This window comes from Ranitomeya variabilis, chromosome 1 (genome assembly GCF_051348905.1).
Source record: "Ranitomeya variabilis isolate aRanVar5 chromosome 1, aRanVar5.hap1, whole genome shotgun sequence".
Lineage (NCBI taxonomy): Eukaryota > Metazoa > Chordata > Amphibia > Anura > Dendrobatidae > Ranitomeya > Ranitomeya variabilis.
This window is the reverse complement of record NC_135232.1, coordinates 597,217,714-597,242,011: the sequence shown is the minus strand read 5'-3', so window position 1 is coordinate 597,242,011 and position 24,298 is coordinate 597,217,714. Positions and strand designations below refer to the sequence as shown.

Genomic DNA, 24,298 nt, shown 5'->3' with positions numbered 1-24,298 from the left:
TTTGCACGTTAATGACCGGGCCAATTTTTACAATTCTGACCACTGTCCCTTTATGAGGTTATAACTCTGGAACGCTTCAATGGATCTTGGCGATTCTGACACTGTTTTCTCGTGACATATTGTACTTCATGTTAGTGGTAAAATTTCTTCGATATAACTTGTGTTTATTTGTGAAAAAAACGAATATTTGGCGAAAATTTTGAAAATTTCGCAATTTTCCAACTTTGAATTTTTATGCCCTTAAATCACAGACATATGTCACACAAAATACTTAATAAATAACATTTCCCACATGTCTACTTTACATCAGCACAATTTTGGAACCAAAATTTTTTTTTGTGACGGAGTTATAAGGGTTAAAAGTTGACCAGCAATTTCTCATTTTTACAACACCATTTTTTTTTAGGGACCACATCTCATTTGAAGTCATTTTGACGGGTCTATATGATAGAAAATACCCAAGTGTGACACCATTCTAAAAACTGCACCCCTCAAGGTACTCAAAACCACTTTCAAGAAGTTTATTAACCCTTCAGGTGTTTCACAGGAATTTTTGGAATGTTTAAATAAAAATGAACATTTAACTTTTTTTCACACAAAATTTATTTCAGCTCCAATTTGTTTTATTTTACCAAGGGTAACAGGAGAAAATAGACCCCAAAAGTTGTTGTACAATTTGTCCTGAGTACGCTGATACCCCATATGTGGGGGTAAACCACAGTTTGGGCGCATGGCAGAGCTTGGAAGCAAAGGAGCGCCATTTGACTTTTCAATGCAAAATTGACTGGAATTGAGATGGGACGCCATGTTGCATTTGGAGAGCCCCTGATGTGCCTAAACATTGAAACCCCCCACAAGTGACACCATTTTGGAAAGTAGACCCCCTAAGGAACTTATCTAGATGTGTGGTGAGCACTTTGACCCAACAAGTGCTTTACAGAAGTTTATAATGCAGAGCCGTAAAAATAAAAAATCATATTTTTTCACAAAAATTATCTTTTCACCCCCAATTTTTTATTTTCCCAAGGGTGAGAGAAGAAATTGGACCCCAAAAATTGTTGTGCAATTTGTCCTGAGTACGCTGATACCCCATATGTGGGTGTAAACCATTGTTTGGGCGCAGGGCAGAGCTCGGAAGGGAAGGAGCGCCATTTGACTTTTCAATGCAAAATTGACTGGAATTGAGATGGGACGCCATGTTGCGTTTGGAGAGCCCCTAATGTGCCTAAACATTGAAACCCCCCACGAGTGACACCATTTTGGAAAGTAGACCCCTTAAGGAACTTATCTAGATGTGTGTTGAGCACTTTGACCCAACAAGTGCTTCACAGAAGTTTATAATGCAGAGCCGTAAAAATAAAAAATCATATTTTTTCACAAAAATGATCTTTTCACCCCCATTTTTTTATTTCCCCAAGGGTAAGAGAAGAAATTAGACCACAAAAGTTGTTGTGCAATTTGTCCTGAGTACGACGATACCCCATATGTGGGTGTAAACCATTGTTTGGGCGCATAGCAGAGCTCAGAAGGGAAGAAGCGCTATTTTACTTTTCAATGCAAAATTGACTGGAATTAAGATGGGATGCCATGTTGCGTTTGGAGAGCCCCTGATGTGCCTAAACATTAAACCCCCCCACAAGTGACACCATTTTGGAAAGTAGACCCCCTAAGGAACTTATCTAGATGTGTTTTGAGAGCTTTGAACCCCCAAGTGTTTCACTACAGTTTATAACGCAGAGCCGTGAAAATAAAAATTATTTTTTTTTTTCACAAAAATGATTTTTTAGCCCCCAGTTTTGTATTTTCACAAGGGTATCAGCATAAATTGGACCCTAAAAGTTGTTGTCCAATTTGTCTGGAGTACGCTGATACCCCATTTGTGGGGAGGGACCACTGTTTGGGCGCATGACAGAGCTCGGAAGGGAAGGAGCGCCATTTGGAATGCAGACTTAAATGGATTGGTCTGCAGGCGTCACGTTGCATTTGCAGAGCCCCTGATGTACCCAAACAGTACAAACCCCCCACAAGTGACCCCATATTGGAAACTAGACCCCCCAAGGAACTTATCTAGATGTGTTGTGAGAACTTTGAACCCCCAAGTGTTTCACTACAGTTTATAACGCAGAGCCGTGAAAATAATTTTTTTTTTTTTTTTTTCACAAAAATGAAATTTAGCCCCCAGTTTTGTATTTTCACAAGGGTATCAGGATAAATTGGACCCTAAAAGTTGTTGTCCAATTTGTCCTGAGTACGCTGATACCCCCTATGTGGGGGGGAACCACTGTTTGGGCGCATGACAGAGCTCGGAAGGGAAGGAGCGCCATTTGGAATTCAGACTTAAATGGATTGGTCTGCAGGCGTCACGTTGCATTTGCAGAGCCCCTGATGTACCCAAACAGTACAAACCCCCCACAAGTGACCCCATATTGGAAACTAGACCCCCCAAGGAACTTATCTAGATGTGTTGTGAGAACTTTGAACCCCCAAGTGTTTCACTACAGTTTATAACGCAGAGCCGTGAAAATAAAAATTATTTTTCTTTTTCACAAAAATGATTTTTTAGCCCCCAGTTTTGTATTTTCACAAGGGTATCAGGATAAATTGGACCCTAAAAGTTGTTGTCCAATTTGTCCTGAGTACACTGATACCCCATATGTGGGTGTAAACCATTGTTTGGGCGCAGGGCAGAGCTCAGAAGGGAAGGAGCGCCATTTGACTTTTCAATGCAAAATTGACTGGAATTGAGATGGGACGCCATGTTGCGTTTGGAGAGCCCCTAATGTGCCTAAACATTGAAACCCCCCACGAGTGACACCATTTTGGAAAGTAGACCCCTTAAGGAACTTATCTAGATGTGTGTTGAGCACTTTGACCCAACAAGTGCTTCACAGAAGTTTATAATGCAGAGCCGTAAAAATAAAAAATCATATTTTTTCACAAAAATGATCTTTTCACCCCCATTTTTTTATTTCCCCAAGGGTAAGAGAAGAAATTAGACCACAAAAGTTGTTGTGCAATTTGTCCTGAGTACGACAATACCCCATATGTGGGTGTAAACCATTGTTTGGGCGCATAGCAGAGCTCAGAAGGGAAGAAGCGCTATTTTACTTTTCAATGCAAAATTGACTGGAATTAAGATGGGATGCCATGTTGCGTTTGGAGAGCCCCTGATGTGCCTAAACATTAAACCCCCCCACAAGTGACACCATTTTGGAAAGTAGACCCCCTAAGGAACTTATCTAGATGTGTTTTGAGAGCTTTGAACCCCCAAGTGTTTCACTACAGTTTATAACGCAGAGCCGTGAAAATAAAAATTATTTTTTTTTTTCACAAAAATGATTTTTTAGCCCCCAGTTTTGTATTTTCACAAGGGTATCAGCATAAATTGGACCCCAAAAGTTGTTGTCCAATTTGTCTGGAGTACGCTGATACCCCATTTGTGGGGAGGGACCACTGTTTGGGCGCATGACAGAGCTCGGAAGGGAAGGAGCGCCATTTGGAATGCAGACTTAAATGGATTGGTCTGCAGGCGTCACGTTGCATTTGCAGAGCCCCTGATGTACCCAAACAGTACAAACCCCCCACAAGTGACCCCATATTGGAAACTAGACCCCCCAAGGAACTTATCTAGATGTTTTGTGAGAACTTTGAACCCCCAAGTGTTTCACTACAGTTTATAACGCAGAGCCGTGAAAATAAAAATTATTTTTCTTTTTCACAAAAATGATTTTTTAGCCCCCAGTTTTGTATTTTCACAAGGGTATCAGGATAAATTGGACCCTAAAAGTTGTTGTCCAATTTGTCCTGAGTAGGCTGATACCCCCTATGTGGGGGGGAACCACTGTTTGGGCGCATGACAGAGCTCGGAAGGGAAGGAGCGCCATTTGGAATTCAGACTTAAATGGATTGGTCTGCAGGCGTCACGTTGCATTTGCAGAGCCCCTGATGTACCCAAACAGTACAAACCCCCCACAAGTGACCCCATATTGGAAACTAGACCCCCCAAGGAACTTATCTAGATGTGTTGTGAGAACTTTGAACCCCCAAGTGTTTCACTACAGTTTATAACGCAGAGCCGTGAAAATAAAAATTATTTTTCTTTTTCACAAAAATGATTTTTTAGCCCCCAGTTTTGTATTTTCACAAGGGTATCAGGATAAATTGGACCCTAAAAGTTGTTGTCCAATTTGTCCTGAGTACGCTGATACCCCCTATGTGGGGGGGAACCACTGTTTGGGCGCGTGACAGAGCTCGGAAGGGAAGGAGCGCCATTTGGAATGCAGACTTAAATGGATTGGTCTGCAGGCGTCACGTTGCATTTGCAGAGCCCCTGATGTACCCAAATAGTACAAACCCCCCACAAGTGACCCCATATTGGAAACTAGACCTCCCAAGGAACTTATCTAGATGTGTTGTGAGAACTTTGAACCCCCAAGTGTTTCACTACAGTTTACAACGCAGAGCCGTGAAAATAAAACATATTTTTTTTCCCACAAAAATGATTTTTAGCCCCCCAAATTTTTATTTTCCCAAGAATAACAAGAGAACTTGGACCCCAGAAGTTGTTGTTCAATTTGTCCCTAGTACGCTGATACCCCATATGTTGGGGTAAACCCCTTTTTGGACGCACGGGAGAGCTCGGAAGGGAAGGAGCACTGTTTTACTTTTTCAACGCAGAATTGGCTGGAATTGAGATTGGACGCCATGTCGCGTTTGGAGAGCCCCTGATGTGCCTGAACAGTGGAAACTCCCCAATTCTACCTGAAACCCTACCCCTAACCGTTTACTGAACATTTTCTGACAGTCATAAGTGCCACGTATATAAGTGCCACGTATATAAGTGCCACGTATATAAGTGCCACGTATATAAGTGCCACGTATATAAGTGCCACGTATTTAAGTGCCACGTATTTAAGTGCCACGTATTTAAGTGCCACGATATTTCAGTGCCACGTATTTCAGTGCCACGTATTTCAGTGCCACGTATTTCAGGCACTGAAAAATACGTGGCACGTAAATACTTCAGTGCCACGATATTTCAGTGCCATGATATTTCAGTGCCACGTATTTCAGTGCCACGTATTTCAGGCACTGAAAAATACGTGGCACGTAAATACGTGGCACGTAAATACGTGGCACTTAAATACGTGGCACTTAAATATGTGGCACTTAAATACGTGGCACTTATATACGTGGCCACTGAAATATCGTGGCACTTATATACGTATATACGTATATAAACGTATATTTCAGTGCCACGTATTTCAGTGCCACGTATTTCAGGTTAGGGGTAGGGTTAGGGGTAGGGTTAGGGTTTTTTGTTTTTTTCTTGTTTTCTTGTGTTTTTCTATAAAAACGCATGCGTTTTACCGCGTTTACATGCATTTTTTCACACATGCGGTTTTTTTAAAAAACGCATGCAGATAAAAACGCAAGTGTGAAACCAGACTAAAAGACGCTTTTTATAGCAAAAAAGTTTTTGCGTCTCCACATTTTGAGACCTATAATTTTTCCACATTTTGGTCCACAGAGTCATGTGAGGTCTTGTTTTTTGCGGGACGAGTTGACGCTTTTATTGGTACCATTTTCGGACACGTGACCATTTTTTATCACTTTTTATTCCGATTTTTGTGAGGCAGAATAACCAAAAACCAGCTATTCATGAATTTCTTTTGGGAGAGGCGTTTATACCGTTCTGCGCTTGGTAAAATTGATAAAGCAGTTTTATTCGTCGGGTCAGTACGATTACAGCGATACCTCATTTATATCATTTTTTTATGTTTTGATGCTTTTATACGATAAAAACTATTTTATAGAAAAAATAATTATTTTGGCATCGCTTTATTCTGAGGACTATAACTTTTTTATTTTTTTGCTGATGATGCTGTATCGCGGCTCGTTTTTTGCGGGACAAGATGACGTTTTCAGCGGTAACATGGTTATTTATATCCGTCTTTTTGATTGCGTGTTATTCCACTTTTTGTTCGGCGGTATGGTAATAAAGCGTTGTTTTTTGCCTCGTTTTTTTTTTTTTTCTTACGGTGTTTACTGAAGGGGTTAACTAGTGGGCCAGTTTTATAGGTTGGGTCGTTACGGACGCGGCGATACTAAATATGTGTACTTTTATTGTTTTTGTTTGTTTTTTTAGATAAAGAAATGTATTTATGGGAATAATATTTTTTTTTTTATTATTATTTATTTAGGAATTATTATTTTTTTTTTTTACACATGTGGAATTTTTTTTTTTTACTTTTTTACTTTGTCCCAGGGGGGGACATCACAGATCGCAGATCTGATAGTGTGCACAGCACTCTATCAGATCTGCGATCATACTTTCATCGGAGCAGGCTGCAGCTTTCATCTGCAGCCTGCTCCGACCCGGAAGTGCTCCCTGCAGGACCCGGATACAGCCCCTCGGCCATTTTGGATCCGGGGCCTGCAGGGAGAAGACGTTCGGTACGAGGTGAGTACATCACCTTGTACCGATCGTCTCAGGGAAACCCGCAGGGAGCCCCCTCCCTGCGCGATGCTTCCCTGTACCGCCGGTACACCGCGATCATGTTTGATCGCGGTGTGCCGGGGGTTAATGTGCCGGGGGCGGTCCGTGACCGCTCCTGGCACATAGTGCCGGATGTCAGCTGCGATATGCAGCCGACACCCGGCCGCGATCGGCCGCGCTCCCCCCGTGAGCGCGGCCGATCGCGTATGACGTACTATACCGTCACCGGGAATTAAGGCCCACCCCACCTCGACGGTATAGTACGTCATATGGGATTAAGGGGTTAAATACCTATGCACCAAATTTAAAATTCAGTGGTCCACAAGAGGGAGACAACGTTTTACAAAAGAAATCATGCTGTCACAAATGTGGTATGTATGGCAGAACTACTCATGGGTTACTTAAATGAAAGCACCAAGTACTGATAGCAAGGGGCCTAACTTTGTAGCTGGTCTGTTTGCAACTCTGTAACAAAGGCCAAATACGTGTCCACATCTTCACACGCCGGTTGCAACCAGTAAAGAGAGATTGATTGATTGATAGATTTCATATTGAACGCAATACAATGTTTGACATGCCTAGGGGCAAACAATGCGCACAGAAAATGTTGCAATTGGTCAAGTTAAATCAAGCAAAATGCATTTGGCATCTGAAATGTGCAACTTTGACCCTGAAAAGAATTCACAGAATGGGTAATAGCACAACTTGTGCCGATTTCAATTCAATCTGCATTTGGAAGCCGGATCAGAGAAGGAGTGCACTGTTTCCGGAGATACCGCAATAGCGGCTCAATGCGTGGAGTGGACAGAGCAAGCTCTTTTTCCATCTCCCTGTTGTAAAAATCCATTTAATAGAAGGTCCCCAAATAGGAGACGTATCAGATATTAAACTGATAAGAACGGGTGCTACACTTGATCTTGAGTGGCGGCGACGACGACGATTTCAGCCATAAGGCCAAACAGCGATAACCAGATATTGTTTAGCACTTTCACCACACCAAGGCATAACGCTGGTCCTTGACCCTAGCCGAAAGGCTGAGACACGATAACCAGAAAGCGTTTCGCCCTTGTGCCGCACCAAGGCCTAACACTGGCACCCTTTGGGGAGATAGAGCAAAAGATTGCCCTGAGGAGGACATTTTAGCAAACCGGACGCCTTCACCATGACAGTTCTGCTGTTTGTTCAAGCTGGGGGCCAATTTTTTTTAATCTGCATAACCCCACCTATTGTAACCCTCCCCCTTTGTTCCAATGTGCACTTCTGAGTGCCAGGAGGAGGGGTGCGAGAGGGAAAATCAAAAAACAAACAAGCGAGCAGCTGTCTTCCCTGATGCGGGGTATAGACCCTGCTGCCTACCTATCACCATGCTGCCGGCCGCTGCTCCAGCAGCAGACTGAAGAGGTCTGCCACCGCACTGCCTTTTATAGGCCAAGGGCCCATTGTGACACGTGAGGGTTCCAGCCCATTGTGACACGTGAGGGTTCCAGACCATGGCCGAGGGCCCATTGTGACACGTGAGGGTTCCAGACCATGGCCAAGGGCCCATTGTGACACGTGAGGGTTCCGTGCACAGATTCTATCTAATGCAGGAAGCACACCTGGTTGCTAGAAAGCATTAGAGTACTCACACAGGTGGAGATAGGCAGCATATTCATGATCAGCACAGACACAATTTTTCCTTTTTTTAAAGACCTATGCACCAAATTTAAAAGTCAGTGGTCCACAAGAGGGAGACAACGTTTTACGAAAGAAATCATGCTGTCACAAATGTGGTATGTATGGCAGAACTACTCATGGGTTACTTAAATGAAAGCGCTAAGTACTGATAGCAAGGGGCCTAACTTTGTAGCTGGTCTATTTGCAACACTGTAACAAAGGCCAAATACATGTCCGCATTTTCACACGCCGGTTGCAACCAGTAAAGAGAGATCGATTGATTGATTGATAGATTTCATATTGAACGCAATACAATGCTTGACATGCCTAGGGGCAAACAATGCGCACAGAAAATGGTGCAATTGGTCAAGTTAAATCAAGCAAAATGCATTTGGCATCTGAAATGTGCAACTTTGACCCTGAAAAGAATTCACAGAATGGGTTATAGCACAACTTGTGCCGATTTCAATTCAATCTGCATTTGGAAGCCGGATCAGAGAAGGAGTGCACTGTTCCCGGAGAGACCGCAATAACCGCTCAATGCGTGGAGTGGACAGAGCAAGCTCTTTTTCCATCTCCCTGTTGTAAAAATCCATTTACTATAAGGTCCCCAAATAGGAGACGTATCAGATATTAAACTAATAAGAACAGGTGCTACACTTGATCTTGAGCGGCGGCGACGACGACGATTTCAGCCAAAAGGCCGAGCGGCGATAACCAGATATGTTTAGCACTTTCACCACGCCAAGGCCTAACGCTGGTCCTTGATCCTAGCCGAAAGGCTGAGAAGCAACATTCAGAAATAGTTTCGCCCTTGAGCCGCACCAAGGCCTAACATTGGAACCCTTTGGGGAGATGGAGCAAAAGATTGCCCTGAGGAGGACATTTTAGCATACCGGACGCCTTCACCATGACAGTTCTGCTGTTTGTTCAAGCTGGGAGCCACTTTTTTTTAATCTGCATAACCCCACCTATTGTAACCCTCCCCCTTTGTTCCAATGTGCACTTCTGAGTGCCAGGAGGAGGTGTGCGAGAGGGAAAATCAAAAAACAAACAAGCGAGCAGCTGTCTTCCCTGGTGCGGGGTATAGACCCTGCTGCCTACCTATCACCATGCTGCCGGCCGCTGCTCCAGCAGCAGACTGAAGAGGTCTGCCACCGCACTGCCTTTTATAGGCCAAGGGCCCATTGTGACACGTGAGGGTTCCAGCCCATTGTGACACGCGAGGGTTCCAGACCATGGCCAAGGGCTCATTGTGACACGTGAGGGTTCCAGACCATGGCCAAGGGCCCATTGTGACACGTGAGGGTTCCGTGCACAGATTCTATCTAATGCAGGCAGCGCACCTGGTTGCTAGAAAGCATTAGAGTACTCACACAGGTGGAGATAGGCAGCATATTCATGATCAGCACAGACACAATTTTTCCTTTTTTTAAATACCTATGCACCAAATTTAAAATTCAGTGGTCCACAAGAGGGAGACAACGTTTTACAAAAGAAATCATGCTGTCACAAATGTGGTATGTATGGCAGAACTACTCATGGGTTACTTAAATGAAAGCACCAAGTACTGATAGCAAGGGGCCTAACTTTGTAGCTGGTCTGTTTGCAACTCTGTAACAAAGGCCAAATACGTGTCCACATCTTCACACGCCGGTTGCAACCAGTAAAGAGAGATTGATTGATTGATAGATTTCATATTGAACGCAATACAATGCTTGACATGCCTAGGGGCAAACAATGCGCACAGAAAATGTTGCAATTGGTCAAGTTAAATCAAGCAAAATGCATTTGGCATCTGAAATGTGCAACTTTGACCCTGAAAAGAATTCACAGAATGGGTTATTGCCCAACTTGTGCCGATTTCAATTCAATCTGCATTTGGAAGCCGGATCAGAGAAGGAGTGCACTGTTCCCGGAGATACCGCAATAGCGGCTCAATGCGTGGAGTGGACAGAGCAAGCTCTTTTTCCATCTCCCTGTTGTAAAAATCCATTTAATAGAAGGTCCCCAAATAGGAGACGTATCAGATATTAAACTGATAAGAACGGGTGCTACACTTGATCTTGAGTGGCGGCGACGACGACGATTTCAGCCATAAGGCCAAGCAGCGATAACCAGATATTGTTTAGCACTTTCACCACACCAAGGCCTAACGCTGGTCCTTGACCCCAGCCGAAAGGCTGAGACACGATAACCAGAAAGCGTTTCGCCCTTGTGCCGCACCAAGGCCTAACACTGGCACCCATTGGGGAGATGGAGCAAAAGATTGCCCTGAGGAGGACATTTTAGCATACCGGACGCCTTCACCATGACAGTTCTGCTGTTTGTTCAAGCTGGGGGCCACTTTTTTTAATCTGCATAACCCCACCTATTGTAACCCTCCCCCTTTGTTCCAATGTGCACTTCTGAGTGCCAGGAGGAGGGGTGCGAGAGGGAAAATCAAAAAACAAACAAGCGAGCAGCTGTCTTCCCTGATGCGGGGTATAGACCCTGCTGCCTACCTATCACCATGCTGCCGGCCGCTGCTCCAGCAGCAGACTGAAGAGGACTGCCACCGCACTGCCTTTTATAGGCCAAGGGCCCATTGTGACACGTGAGGGTTCCAGCCCATTGTGACACGTGAGGGTTCCAGACCATGGCCAAGGGCCCATTGTGACACGCGAGGGTTCCAGACCATGGCCAAGGGCCCATTGTGACACGTGAGGGTTCCGTGCACAGATTCTATCTAATGCAGGAAGCGCACCTGGTTGCTAGAAAGCATTAGAGTACTCACACAGGTGGAGATAGGCAGCATATTCATGATCAGCACAGACACAATTTTTCCTTTTTTTAAAGACCTATGCACCAAATTTAAAAGTCAGTGGTCCACAAGAGGGAGACAACGTTTTACGAAAGAAATCATGCTGTCACAAATGTGGTATGTATGGCAGAACTACTCATGGGTTACTTAAATGAAAGCGCTAAGTACTGATAGCAAGGGCCTAACTTTGTAGCTGGTCTATTTGCAACACTGTAACAAAGGCCAAATACATGTCCGCATTTTCACACGCCGGTTGCAACCAGTAAAGAGAGATCAATTGATTGATTGATAGATTTCATATTGAACGCAATACAATGCTTGACATGCCTAGGGGCAAACAATGCGCACAGAAAATGGTGCAATTGGTCAAGTTAAATCAAGCAAAATGCATTTGGCATCTGAAATGTGCAACTTTGACCCTGAAAAGAATTCACAGAATGGGTAATAGCACAACTTTTGCCGATTTCAATTCAATCTGCATTTGGAAGCCGGATCAGAGAAGGAGTGCACTGTTCCCGGAGAGACCGCAATAACCGCTCAATGCGTGGAGTGGACAGAGCAAGCTCTTTTTCCATCTCCCTGTTGTAAAAATCCATTTACTAGAAGGTCCCCAAATAGGAGACGTATCAGATATTAAACTAATAAGAACAGGTGCTACACTTGATCTTGAGCGGCGGCGACGACGACGATTTCAGCCAAAAGGCCGAGCGGCGATAACCAGATATGTTTAGCACTTTCACCACGCCAAGGCCTAACGCTGGTCCTTGATCCTAGCCGAAAGGCTGAGAAGCAACATCCAGAAATAGTTTCGCCCTTGAGCCACACCAAGGCCTAACATTGGAACCCTTTGGGGAGATGGAGCAAAAGATTGCCCTGAGGAGGACATTTTAGCATACCGGACGCCTTCACCATGACAGTTCTGCTGTTTGTTCAAGCTGGGAGCCACTTTTTTTTAATCTGCATAACCCCACCTATTGTAACCCTCCCCCTTTGTTCCAATGTGCACTTCTGAGTGCCAGGAGGAGGTGTGCGAGAGGGAAAATCAAAAAACAAACAAGCGAGCAGCTGTCTTCCCTGGTGCGGGGTATAGACCCTGCTGCCTACCTATCACCATGCTGCCGGCCGCTGCTCCAGCAGCAGACTGAAGAGGTCTGCCACCGCACTGCCTTTTATAGGCCAAGGGCCCATTGTGACACGTGAGGGTTCCAGCCCATTGTGACACGCGAGGGTTCCAGACCATGGCCAAGGGCTCATTGTGACACGTGAGGGTTCCAGACCATGGCCAAGGGCCCATTGTGACACGTGAGGGTTCCGTGCACAGATTCTATCTAATGCAGGCAGCGCACCTGGTTGCTAGAAAGCATTAGAGTACTCACACAGGTGGAGATAGGCAGCATATTCATGATCAGCTCAGACACAATTTTTCCTTTTTTTAAATACCTATGCACCAAATTTAAAATTCAGTGGTCCACAAGAGGGAGACAACGTTTTACAAAAGAAATCATGCTGTCACAAATGTGGTATGTATGGCAGAACTACTCATGGGTTACTTAAATGAAAGCAACAAGTACTGATAGCAAGGGGCCTAACTTTGTAGCTGGTCTGTTTGCAACTCTGTAACAAAGGCCAAATACGTGTCCACATCTTCACACGCCGGTTGCAACCAGTAAAGAGAGATTGATTGATTGATAGATTTCATATTGAACGCAATACAATGCTTGACATGCCTAGGGGCAAACAATGCGCACAGAAAATGTTGCAATTGGTCAAGTTAAATCAAGCAAAATGCATTTGGCATCTGAAATGTGCAACTTTGACCCTGAAAAGAATTCACAGAATGGGTTATAGCCCAACTTGTGCCGATTTCAATTCAATCTGCATTTGGAAGCCGGATCAGAGAAGGAGTGCACTGTTCCCGGAGATACCGCAATAGCGGCTCAATGCGTGGAGTGGACAGAGCAAGCTCTTTTTCCATCTCCCTGTTGTAAAAATCCATTTAATAGAAGGTCCCCAAATAGGAGACGTATCAGATATTAAACTGATAAGAACGGGTGCTACACTTGATCTTGAGTGGCGGCGACGACGACGATTTCAGCCATAAGGCCAAACAGCGATAACCAGATATTGTTTAGCACTTTCACCACACCAAGGCCTAACGCTGGTCCTTGACCCCAGCCGAAAGGCTGAGACACGATATCCAGAAAGCGTTTCGCCCTTGTGCCGCACCAAGGCCTAACACTGGCACCCTTTGGGGAGATGGAGCAAAAGATTGCCCTGAGGAGGACATTTTAGCATACCGGACGCCTTCACCATGACAGTTCTGCTGTTTGTTCAAGCTGGGGGCCACTTTTTTTTAATCTGCATAACCCCACCTATTGTAACCCTCCCCCTTTGTTCCAATGTGCACTTCTGAGTGCCAGGAGGAGGGGTGCGAGAGGGAAAATCAAAAAACAAACAAGCGAGCAGCTGTCTTCCCTGATGCGGGGTATAGACCCTGCTGCCTACCTATCACCATGCTGCCGGCCGCTGCTCCAGCAGCAGACTGAAGAGGACTGCCACCGCACTGCCTTTTATAGGCCAAGGGCCCATTGTGACACGTGAGGGTTCCAGCCCATTGTGACACGTGAGGGTTCCAGACCATGGCCAAGGGCCCATTGTGACATGTGAGGGTTCCAGACCATGGCCAAGGGCCCATTGTGACACGTGAGGGTTCCGTGCACAGATTCTATCTAATGCAGGAAGCGCACCTGGTTGCTAGAAAGCATTAGAGTACTCACACAGGTGGAGATAGGCAGCATATTCATGATCAGCACAGACACAATTTTTCCTTTTTTTAAAGACCTATGCACCAAATTTAAAAGTCAGTGGTCCACAAGAGGGAGACAACGTTTTACGAAAGAAATCATGCTGTCACAAATGTGGTATGTATGGCAGAACTACTCATGGGTTACTTAAATGAAAGCGCTAAGTACTGATAGCAAGGGGCCTAACTTTGTAGCTGGTCTATTTGCAACACTGTAACAAAGGCCAAATACATGTCCGCATTTTCACACGCCGGTTGCAACCAGTAAAGAGAGATTGATTGATTGATTGATAGATTTCATATTGAACGCAATACAAAGCTTGACATGCCTAGGGGCAAACAATGCGCACAGAAAATGGTGCAATTGGTCTAGTTAAATCAAGCAAAATGCATTTGGCATCTGAAATGTGCAACTTTGACCCTGAAAAGAATTCACAGAATGGGTTATTGCCCAACTTGTGCCGATTTCAATTCAATCTGCATTTGGAAGCCGGATCAGAGAAGGAGTGCACTGTTCCCGGAAAGACCGCAATAACCGCTCAATGCGTGGAGTGGACAGAGCAAGCTCTTTTTCCATCTCCCTGTTGTAAAAATCCATTTACTATAAGGTCCCCAAATAGGAGACGTATCAGATATTAAACTAATAAGAACAGGTGCTACACTTGATCTTGAGCGGCGGCGACGACGATTTCAGCCAAAAGGCCGAGCGGCGATAACCAGATATGTTTAGCACTTTCACCACGCCAAGGCCTAACGCTGGTCCTTGATCCTAGCCGAAAGGCTGAGAAGCAACATCCAGAAATAGTTTCGCCCTTGAGCCGCACCAAGGCCTAACATTGGAACCCTTTGGGGAGATGGAGCAAAAGATTGCCCTGAGGAGGACATTTTAGCATACCGGACGCCTTCACCATGACAGTTCTGCTGTTTGTTCAAGCTGGGAGCCACTTTTTTTTAATCTGCATAACCCCACCTATTGTAACCCTCCCCCTTTGTTCCAATGTGCACTTCTGAGTGCCAGGAGGAGGTGTGCGAGAGGGAAAATCAAAAAACAAACAAGCGAGCAGCTGTCTTCCCTGGTGCGGGGTATAGACCCTGCTGCCTACCTATCACCATGCTGCCGGCCGCTGCTCCAGCAGCAGACTGAAGAGGTCTGCCACCGCACTGCCTTTTATAGGCCAAGGGCCAGAGGCGTAGCTAGGGTTTCAACTTAAGGGGGGCGAAACATCTGAGTGGGCCCCTAACCTGCTAACCCGGATTACAGCTACGGTTGCGCACTTATTGTGAATATAGGGGAACCTCAGAATATGACCCTACTGTTATTGAAAATAAATCTATATACAAAAACGAACATTGACTTTACCGCCATATTGGACCATATGCACAATAATAATGTCCCCTAAGTTCCCCCATGTACTTCTCCATTATACACAGTATCGTGAACTTAAAGCTTCCCTATACACAGTCTAAGGCTCCCACAGCTCCCCTGTACACAGTATGATGATTCTATAACTTCCCTTTACACAGTACGATGTTCCCACTGCTCCCCTCTACACAGTATGATCCCACTGCTCCCCTATAGATAGTATGAGCCCAATGCTCCCCTATACACAGTGTAATGCTGACAGAACTCCACTATAGAAAGTATAATGCCCCCCAGAGCTCCCCTATATACAGTGTAATGGGCCAACAGCTCACATATGCACAATATGCATTCACAGTTCCCTATACACAGTATGATGGGCATGCAGCTCCCGTCAAACAGTATGATGTCCCTCACAGTTCCCCTGTACACAGTATGATGGGCCCACAGCTTCCTTATACACAGTATGATGGGCCCACAGCTTCCTTATACACAGTATGATGGGCCCGCAACTCCCTTATGCACAGTATGATGGGACCGCAGCTCCCTTATACACAGTATGATGGGCCCGCAGCTCCCTTATACACAGTATGATGGGCCCGCAGCTCCCTTATACACAGTATGATGGGCCCGCAGCTCCCTTATACACAGTATGATGGGCCCACAGCTCCCTTATACACAGTATGATGGGCCCGCAGCTCCTTTATACACAGTATGATGGGCCCACAGCTCCCTTATACACAGTATGATGGGCCCACAGCTTCCTTATACACAGTATGATGGGCCCACAGCTCCCTTATACACAGTATGATGGGCCCGCAACTCCCTTATGCACAGTATGATGGGACCGCAGCTCCCTTATGCACAGTATGATGGGACCGCAGCTCCCTTATACACAGTATGATGGGCCCACAGCTCCCTTATACACAGTATGATTGGCCCGCAACTCCCTTATGCACAGTATGATGGGACCGCAGCTCCCTTATGCACAGTATGATGGGACCGCAGCTCCCTTATACACAGTATGATGGGCCCACAGCTCCCTTATACACAGTATGATTGGCCCGCAGCTCCCATATACACAGTATGATTGGCCCGCAGCTCCCATATACACAGTATGATGGGTCCACAGCTCCCTTATACACAGTATGATGGGCCCACATCTCCCTTATACACAGTATGATGGGCCCACAGCTCCCTTATACACAGTATGATGGGCCCACAGCTTCCTTATACACAGTATGATGGGCCCGCAGCTCCCTTATACACAGTATGATGGGCCCACAGCTCCCTTATACACAGTATGATGGGCCCACAGCTTCCTTATACACAGTATGATGGGCCCACAGCTCCCTTATACACAGTATGATGGGCCCGCAACTCCCTTATGCACAGTATGATGGGACCGCAGCACCCTTATGCACAGTATGATGGGACCGCAGCTCCCTTATGCACAGTATGATGGGCCCGCAGCTCCCTTATACACAGTATGATGGGCCCACAGCTCCCTTATACACAGTATGATTGGCCCGCAGCTCCCATATACACAGTATGATGGGTCCACAGCTCCCTTATACACAGTATGATGGGCCCACAGCTCCCTTATACACAGTATGATGGGTCCACAGCTCCCTTAGGCCGGTTTCACACGTCAGTGGCTCCGGTACGTGAGGTGACAGTTTCCTCACGTACCGGAGACACTGACACACGTAGCCCCATAAAAATCAATGCATCTGTGCAGATGTCATTGATTTTTTGCGGACCGTGTCTCCGTGTGCCAAACACGGAGACATGTCAGTGTTCGTGGGAGCGCATGTATTACACGGACCCATTAAAGTCAATGGGTCGGTTTAAAACACGGACCACACACGGACCTTCTCCGTTTGCAGTCCGTGTGGCGTGCAGGAGACAGCGCTACAGTAAGCGCTGTCCCCCCCACTGGTGCTGAATCCGCGATTCATATGTTCCCTGCAGCAGCATTTGCTGCAGAGAAAATATGAATAATAGTGTTTAAAATAAAGATCTATGTGTCCCCCGCCCTCCCACCCCCTGTGCGCCCTCCCCGCTGTTCAGAAAATACTCACCCGCTCCCACGTTGGCTGTCGCTGCTTCCTCTCTGCCCCGCGCCTTCTACTGTATGCGGTCACGTGGGGCCGCTCATTTACAATCATGAATAGTCGGCTCCGCCCCTATGGGAGGTGGAGCCGCCTATTCATGACTGTAAATGAGCGGCCCCACGTGACCGCATACAGTGGAAGCCGCGGCCAGACCACGAAGGAGTGACAGCCAACGAGGGACACGGGTGAGTATTTTCTGAACAGCGGGGGGCGCACAGGGGGTGGGGGGGCGGCGGACACATAGATATTTCATTTAAACACTATTATTCATATCTTCTATGCAGCAAACGCTGCTGCACAGAAGATATGAATCGCGGCTTCAGCACGATGCAGGGGACAGCGCTAAACTTTAGCGCTGTCTCCTGCACGCTCCGTGTGGTACCCACTCGCCACACGGGCGGCACACGTGTGCCGCACGTATGGCCTACGTGAGCTCACGGGCACACGGACACGGATAACTCCGGTACCGATTTTTTCCGGTACCGGAATTATCTGGACGTGTGGGACAGCCCTTACACAGTATGATGGGCCCACAGCTCCCTTATACACAGTATGATGGGCCCGCAGCTCCCTTATACACAGTATGATGGGTCCACAGCTCCCTTACACAGTATGATGGGCCCGCAGCTCCCTTATACACAGTATGATGGGCCCGCAGCTCCCTTATACACAGTATGATGGGCCCACAGCTCCCTTATACACAGTATGATGGGCCCACAGCTCCCGTATACACAGTATGATGGGCCCGCAGCTCCCTTATACACAGTATGATGGGCCCGCAGCTCCCTTATACATAGTATGATTGGCCCGCAGCTCCCATATACACAGTATGATGGACCCTCAGCTTCCTTATACACAGTATGATGGACTTACAGCTCCCTTATACACAGTATGATGGACCCGCAGCTCCCTTATACACAGTATGATGGACCCCCAGCTCCCTTATACACAGTATGATGGGCCTGCAGCTCCCTTATACACAGTATGATGGTCCCGCAGCTCCCTTATACACAGTATGATGGGCCCGCAGCTCCAATATACACAGTATGATGGGCCCGCAGCTCCCATATACACAGTATGATGGACCCACAGCTTCCTTATACACAGTATGATGGACTTACAGCTCCCTTATACACAGTATGATGGACCCGCAGCTCCCTTATACACAGTATGATGGGCCCCCAGCTCCCTTATACACAGTATGATGGGCCCGCAGCTCCCTTATACACAGTATGATGGGCCCGCAGCTCCCTTATACACAGTATGATGGGCCCGCAGCTCCCTTATACACAGTATGATGGGCCCGCAGCTCCCTTATACACAGTATGATGGGCCCACAGCTCCCTTATACACAGTATGATGGGCCCGCAGCTCCCTTATACACAGTATGATGGGCCCGCAGCTCCCATATACACAGTATGATGGACCCACAGCTTCCTTATACACAGTATGATGGACTTACAGCTCCCTTATACACAGTATGATGGACCCGCAGCTCCCTTATACACAGTATGATGGGCCCCCAGCTCCCTTATACACAGTATGATGGGCCCGCAGCTCCCTTATACACAGTATGATGGGCCCGCAGCTCCCTTATACACAGTATGATGGGCCCGCAGCTCCCTTATACATAGTATGATGGACCCGCAGCTCCCTTATACATAGTATGATTGGCCCGCAGCTCCCATATACACAGTATGATGGACCCACAGCTTCCTTATACACAGTATGATGGACTTACAGCTCCCTTATACACAGTATGATGGACCCGCAGCTCCCTTATACACAGTATGATGGACCCCCAGCTCCCTTATACACAGTATGATGGGCCCACAGCTCCCTTATACACAGTATGATGGGCCCGCAGCTCCCTTATACACAGTATGATGGGCCCGCAGCTCCCTTATACACAGTATGATGGGCCCGCAGCTCCCATATACACAGTATGATGGACCCACAGCTTCCTTATACACAGTATGATGGACTTACAGCTCCCTTATACACAGTATGATGGACCCGCAGCTCCCTTATACACAGTATGATGGGCCCCCAGCTCCCTTATACACAGTATGATGGGCCCGCAGCTCCCTTATACACAGTATGATGGGACCGCAGCTCCCTTATACACAGTATGATGGGACCGCAGCTCCCTTATACACAGTATGATGGACCCGCAGCTCCCTTATACACAGTATGATGGGCCCGCAGCTCCCTTATACACAGTATGATGGGTCCGCAGCTCCCGTATACACAGTATGATGGACTCACAGCTCCCTGTCATGATTTGGATGCCCTGGTCATTTACTCCTCCTCCGGCATATTCACTATTTTGTGGCACTGCTGCAGTCCCACTGCTCAAACTTATGAGCGCAGCTTCTGACTGGCCAGAAGTTAGAAGCTATGTCACAAGCGCTCAATGTAAGACTATGAGGCTATGTGCACTTGTTGCGGATTCGTGTGCGGATTTACCGTGGATTTCCTGTGTTTTTGTGCAGATTTCACCTGCATTTTAGCACCTGCGGAATCCTTTACAGGAGCAGATGTAAAATGCTGCGGAATCCGCAAAAAGAATTGACATGCTGTGGAAAATACAACGCAGCGTTTCCGTGCGGTATTTTCCGCACCATGTGCACTGCGGATTTGGTTTTCCATAGGTTTACATGGCACTGTACACCAGATGGAAAACTGCTGCAAATCCGCAGCGGCTAATCTGCACCGTGTGCACACAGCCTGAGAGTGAGAAAGAGGCCAGAACGAGGCTCCCACAGACTCACACTGATTAGTGACCTCTGCGCTGCTCCATGAAACACTGGAGCCTCGGACAGGTCACAAACTGCAGGAGACGGAGCCGAGCGGAGACTAAAACAGATGAAAACGCCAGCAGGTGAGTATCAGACAGGGGGTAGGGGACGGGGATTTTCAGCTCCACTCCAGCAATGAAATAAAAAAAAAATGCTGGAGTGGTGCTGTAAATGTGATGCAGCTCTTGGTTACTGTATCCTTATACAGTACTTACTGTATGTCCTTATACTAATACTCATAAAAGACCCAGGTGGTACGTATCAAAAGCCCACCCATCTCCAGCCTCCCCAGACAGCAAATATTACATGATGGAGTACATATAATATCATAACTAAACATTATAATATTCAGCCCCCAGTGACCTGTCCCCCTCCCCCACTTCAGCCCCAATACCTCACATCCACCCCTCAATGCCCTGTCCCACCTCACCCACCTTCTGCCCTCACAACACCCAAATGGTCTCACATTCACCCCTCAGTACCCTGTCCCCCCTCACTCACAATACCCCCATGGTCTCACATTCACCCCCCAGTGTCCTGTTCCCCCTCACTTTCAGCCCCCACAACACCCCAACGGTCTCACAGTGACATACCTGAATTTAATAAACCTAATAAGTTCTATCCCCACTTACTGATAACGTTTGCACTGGACCAGGAAGTGTAAGTGTAATGCAAGGTGTGGGCACTAGGACCCAGCGTGCCTGAGCCAATCCCAGCGTGCACAGAGTGAAGAAAACTGCAGCCAGGAAAAGCTTCATCATCAGGTCAGACGGGCGAAACCATTCACTGCAGGGGGGAGACTGCAGCCGGCCACTGTGCTAATAGCCAGCGTGCAGAGTCTCTGTAAGACGGGAGCAGACATTATACTGCTCTGCTCCAATGCGGTGTTCTGCCTCCTCACAGAAGTGGCCCTGCCCTGGCTCCCAGTGGGCCCCTTCATGTGACAGGGCCCGGGGCGATGGCCCCCTCTGCCCCCCCAGTAGCTACGCTACTGCCAAGGGCCCATTGTGACACGTGAGGGTTCCAGCCCATTGTGACACGCGAGGGTTCCAGACCATGGCCAAGGGCCCATTGTGACACGTGAGGGTTCCAGACCATGGCCAAGGGCCCATTGTGACACGTGAGGGTTCCAGACCATGACCAAGGGCCCATTGTGACACGTGAGGGTTCCAGCCCATTGTGACACGCGAGGGTTCCAGACCATGGCCAAGGGCCCATTGTGACACGTGAGGGTTCCAGACCATGGCCAAGGGCCCATTGTGACACGTGAGGGTTCCGTGCACAGATTCTATCTAATGCAGGAAGCGCACCTGGTTGCTAGAAAGCATTAGAGTACTCACACAGGTGGAGATAGGCAGCATATTCATGATCAGCACAGACACAATTTTTCCTTTTTTTAAATACCTATGCACCAAATTTAAAATTCAGTGGTCCACAAGAGGGAGACAACGTTTTACAAAAGAAATCATGCTGTCACAAATGTGGTATGTATGGCAGAACTACTCATGGGTTACTTAAATGAAAGCACCAAGTAATGATAGCAAGGGACCTTACTTTGTAGCTGGTCTATTTGCAACACTGTAACAAAGGCCAAATACGTGTCCACATCTTCACACGCCGGTTGCAACCAGTAAAGAGAGATTGATTGATTGATTGATTGATAGATTTCATATTGAACGCAATACAATGCTTGACATGCCTAGGGGCAAACAATGCGCACAGAAAATGTTGCAATTGGTCAAGTTAAATCAAGCAAAATGCATTTGGCATCTGAAATGTGCAACTTTGACCCTGAAAAGAATTCACAGAATGGGTTATAGCACAACTTGTGCCGATTTCAATTCAATCTGCATTTGGAAGCCGGATCAGAGAAGGAGTGCACTGTTTCCGGAGATACCGCAATAGCGGCTCAATGCGTGGAGTGGACAGAGCAAGCTCTTTTTCCATCTCCCTGTTGTAAAAATCCATTTAATAGAAGGTCCCCAAATAGGAGACGTATCAGATATTAAACTAATAAGAACGGGTGCTACACTTGATCTTGAGTGGCGGGTGCGACGATTTCAGCCATAAGGCTGAGCAGCGATAACCAGATATGGTTTAGCACTTTCACCACACCAAGGCCTAACGCTGGTCCTTGATCCAAGCCGAAAGGATGAGAAGCAATAAGCAGAAAGCGTTTCCCCCCTGTGCCGCACCAAGTCCTAACACTGGTACCTTTTGGGGAGATGGAGCAAAAGATTGCCCTGAGGAGGACATTTTAGCATACCGGACGCCTTCACAATGACAGTTCTGCTGTTTGTTCAAGCTGTGAGCCACTTGTTTTTAATCTGCATAACCCCACCTATTGTAACCCTCCCCCCTTGTTGTTCCAATGTGCATTACTGAGTGCCAGGAGGAGGTGTGCGAGAGGGAAAATCAAAAAACAAACAAGCGAGCAGCTGTCTTCCCTCAGCTCTCCTGATGCCGGATATAGACCTTGCTGCCTACCTATCACCATGCTGCTCCAGCTGCAGACTGGAAGTCTGCTCCTGGTCTGAGTGCATCAGCCCATGTGATAAGTTGCCACATTTGGAGCCACCTGCACCCCTGTACTGTTACTGCTGCTGTCTTAAGCTTCTTTTCCTGCTGCTGTTCTGGCCTACTACTATTCATGCCTGGTGCTGCGGATGTCTGGACTTCTCCCTTAATCAACGTTGCGTGGTCACTGCTCTCATTCCGGGCACTTAAGCCCATGCAGGCAATTTGGGCACCATAGCCCCACTGACAATGATCACAATGTTACTCCTGCCTTATCCCAGTTAATCCTCTCCTATGTTTTAACTATCTATAATGTGGAAACCTATCCTTACTAGACATGCTAGAATGCCCCCCATCTACTTGCTAAAAATGGTCCACTGCAGCTGTCACAGGACACAATAGTCTAAGGGTATGTTCACACGTTCCTGATTTCCATCCTTTTTTTTTCAGGACTGAAACCGCAGGTCTTTGCAGAAAACGCAGGTGCGGTTTTGGTGCGTTTTTGGTGCGTTTTTGGTGCGGTTTTTGATGCGGTTTTTAGTGCGTTTTTTGATGCAGTTTTGCCTGCAGATTGTCTGTGTTTGACACAAATAAAGCTTACTGCAGTAGGGGGGGAAAAATAAAATGATGTCATTTCATAGTCCAACCCTTTTCTTCTCCCATCCTCCATTTTGGAACTTACACATCAAAATGAGTGGACGTGCTGAGCGTAGGCCAGTGCCATTTCAGTGCCACATATCACGTATTTCAGTGCCACGTATTTCAGTGCCACGTATTTCAGTGCCACGTATTTCAGTGCCACGTATCACGTATTTCAGTGCCACGTATTTCAGTGCCACGTATTTCAGTGCCACATATCACGTATTTCAGTGCCACGTATTTCAGTGCCACGTATTTCAGTGCCACGTATTTCAGTGCCACGTATCACTTATTTCAGTGCCACGTATTTCAGTGCCACGTAGTATTTCAGTGCCACGTATTTCAGTGCCACGTATCACGTATTTCAGTGCCACGTATTTCAGTGCCACGTATTTCAGTGCCACGTATTTCAGTGCCACGCATCACGTATTTCAGTGCCACATGCCAGTGTGGCACGTGAAATACGTGGCACTGAAATACGTGATACGTGGCACTGAAATACGTGGCACTGAAATACGTGATACGTGGCACTGAAATATGTGGCACTGAAATACAGTGCCTACAAGTAGTATTCAACCCCCTGCAGATTTAGCAGGTTTAATAAGATGCAAATAAGTTAGAGCCTTCAAACTTCAAACAAGAGCAGAATTTATTAACAGATGCATAAATCTTACAAACCAAAAAGTTTTGTTGCTCAGTTAAATTTTTATAAATTTTAAACATAAAAGTGTGGGTCAATTATTATTCAACCCCTAGGTTTAATATTTTGTGGAATAACCTTTGTTTGCAATTATAGCTAATAATCGTCTTTTATAAGACCTGATCAGGCCGGCACAGGTCTCTGGAGTTATCTTGGCCCACTCCTCCATGCAGATCTTCTCCAAGTTATCTAGGTTCTTTGGGTGTCTCATGTGGACTTTAATCTTGAGCTCCTTCCACAAGTTTCAATTGTGTTAAGGTCAGGAGGCTAACTAGGCCACTGCAACACCTTGATTTTTTGCCTCTTGAACCAGGCCTTGGTTTTCTTGGCTGTGTGCTTTGGGTCGTTGTCTTGTTGGAAGATGAAACAACGACCCATCTTAAGATCCTTGATGGAGGAGCGG

The 24,298-nt window shown here is 46.6% G+C and overlaps 4 non-coding genes and 3 pseudogenes across 4 annotated transcripts; all 7 read right to left on the bottom strand.

The window, feature by feature from the left end:
- Positions 1–7,249: 7,249 nt before the first annotated feature.
- Positions 7,250–7,465, bottom strand: LOC143801332 (U2 spliceosomal RNA; annotated as a pseudogene).
- Positions 7,466–8,654: 1,189 nt separating this feature from the next.
- Positions 8,655–8,845, bottom strand: LOC143801350 (U2 spliceosomal RNA). Its single transcript, XR_013220922.1, has one exon. It is a non-coding gene; the product is annotated as a U2 spliceosomal RNA (small nuclear RNA).
- Positions 8,846–10,054: 1,209 nt separating this feature from the next.
- On the bottom strand, positions 10,055–10,245 carry LOC143801337 (U2 spliceosomal RNA). Its single transcript, XR_013220918.1, has one exon. It is a non-coding gene; the product is annotated as a U2 spliceosomal RNA (small nuclear RNA).
- Positions 10,246–11,457: 1,212 nt separating this feature from the next.
- LOC143801365 (U2 spliceosomal RNA) lies at positions 11,458–11,648 on the bottom strand. The gene has a single exon (XR_013220924.1). It is a non-coding gene; the product is annotated as a U2 spliceosomal RNA (small nuclear RNA).
- Positions 11,649–12,857: 1,209 nt separating this feature from the next.
- LOC143801335 (U2 spliceosomal RNA) lies at positions 12,858–13,073 on the bottom strand (annotated as a pseudogene).
- A 1,189-nt stretch (positions 13,074–14,262) lies between these two features.
- LOC143801346 (U2 spliceosomal RNA) lies at positions 14,263–14,450 on the bottom strand. The gene has a single exon (XR_013220921.1). It is a non-coding gene; the product is annotated as a U2 spliceosomal RNA (small nuclear RNA).
- A 7,460-nt stretch (positions 14,451–21,910) lies between these two features.
- LOC143801341 (U2 spliceosomal RNA) lies at positions 21,911–22,123 on the bottom strand (annotated as a pseudogene).
- Between the last annotated feature and the right edge of the window lie 2,175 nt (positions 22,124–24,298).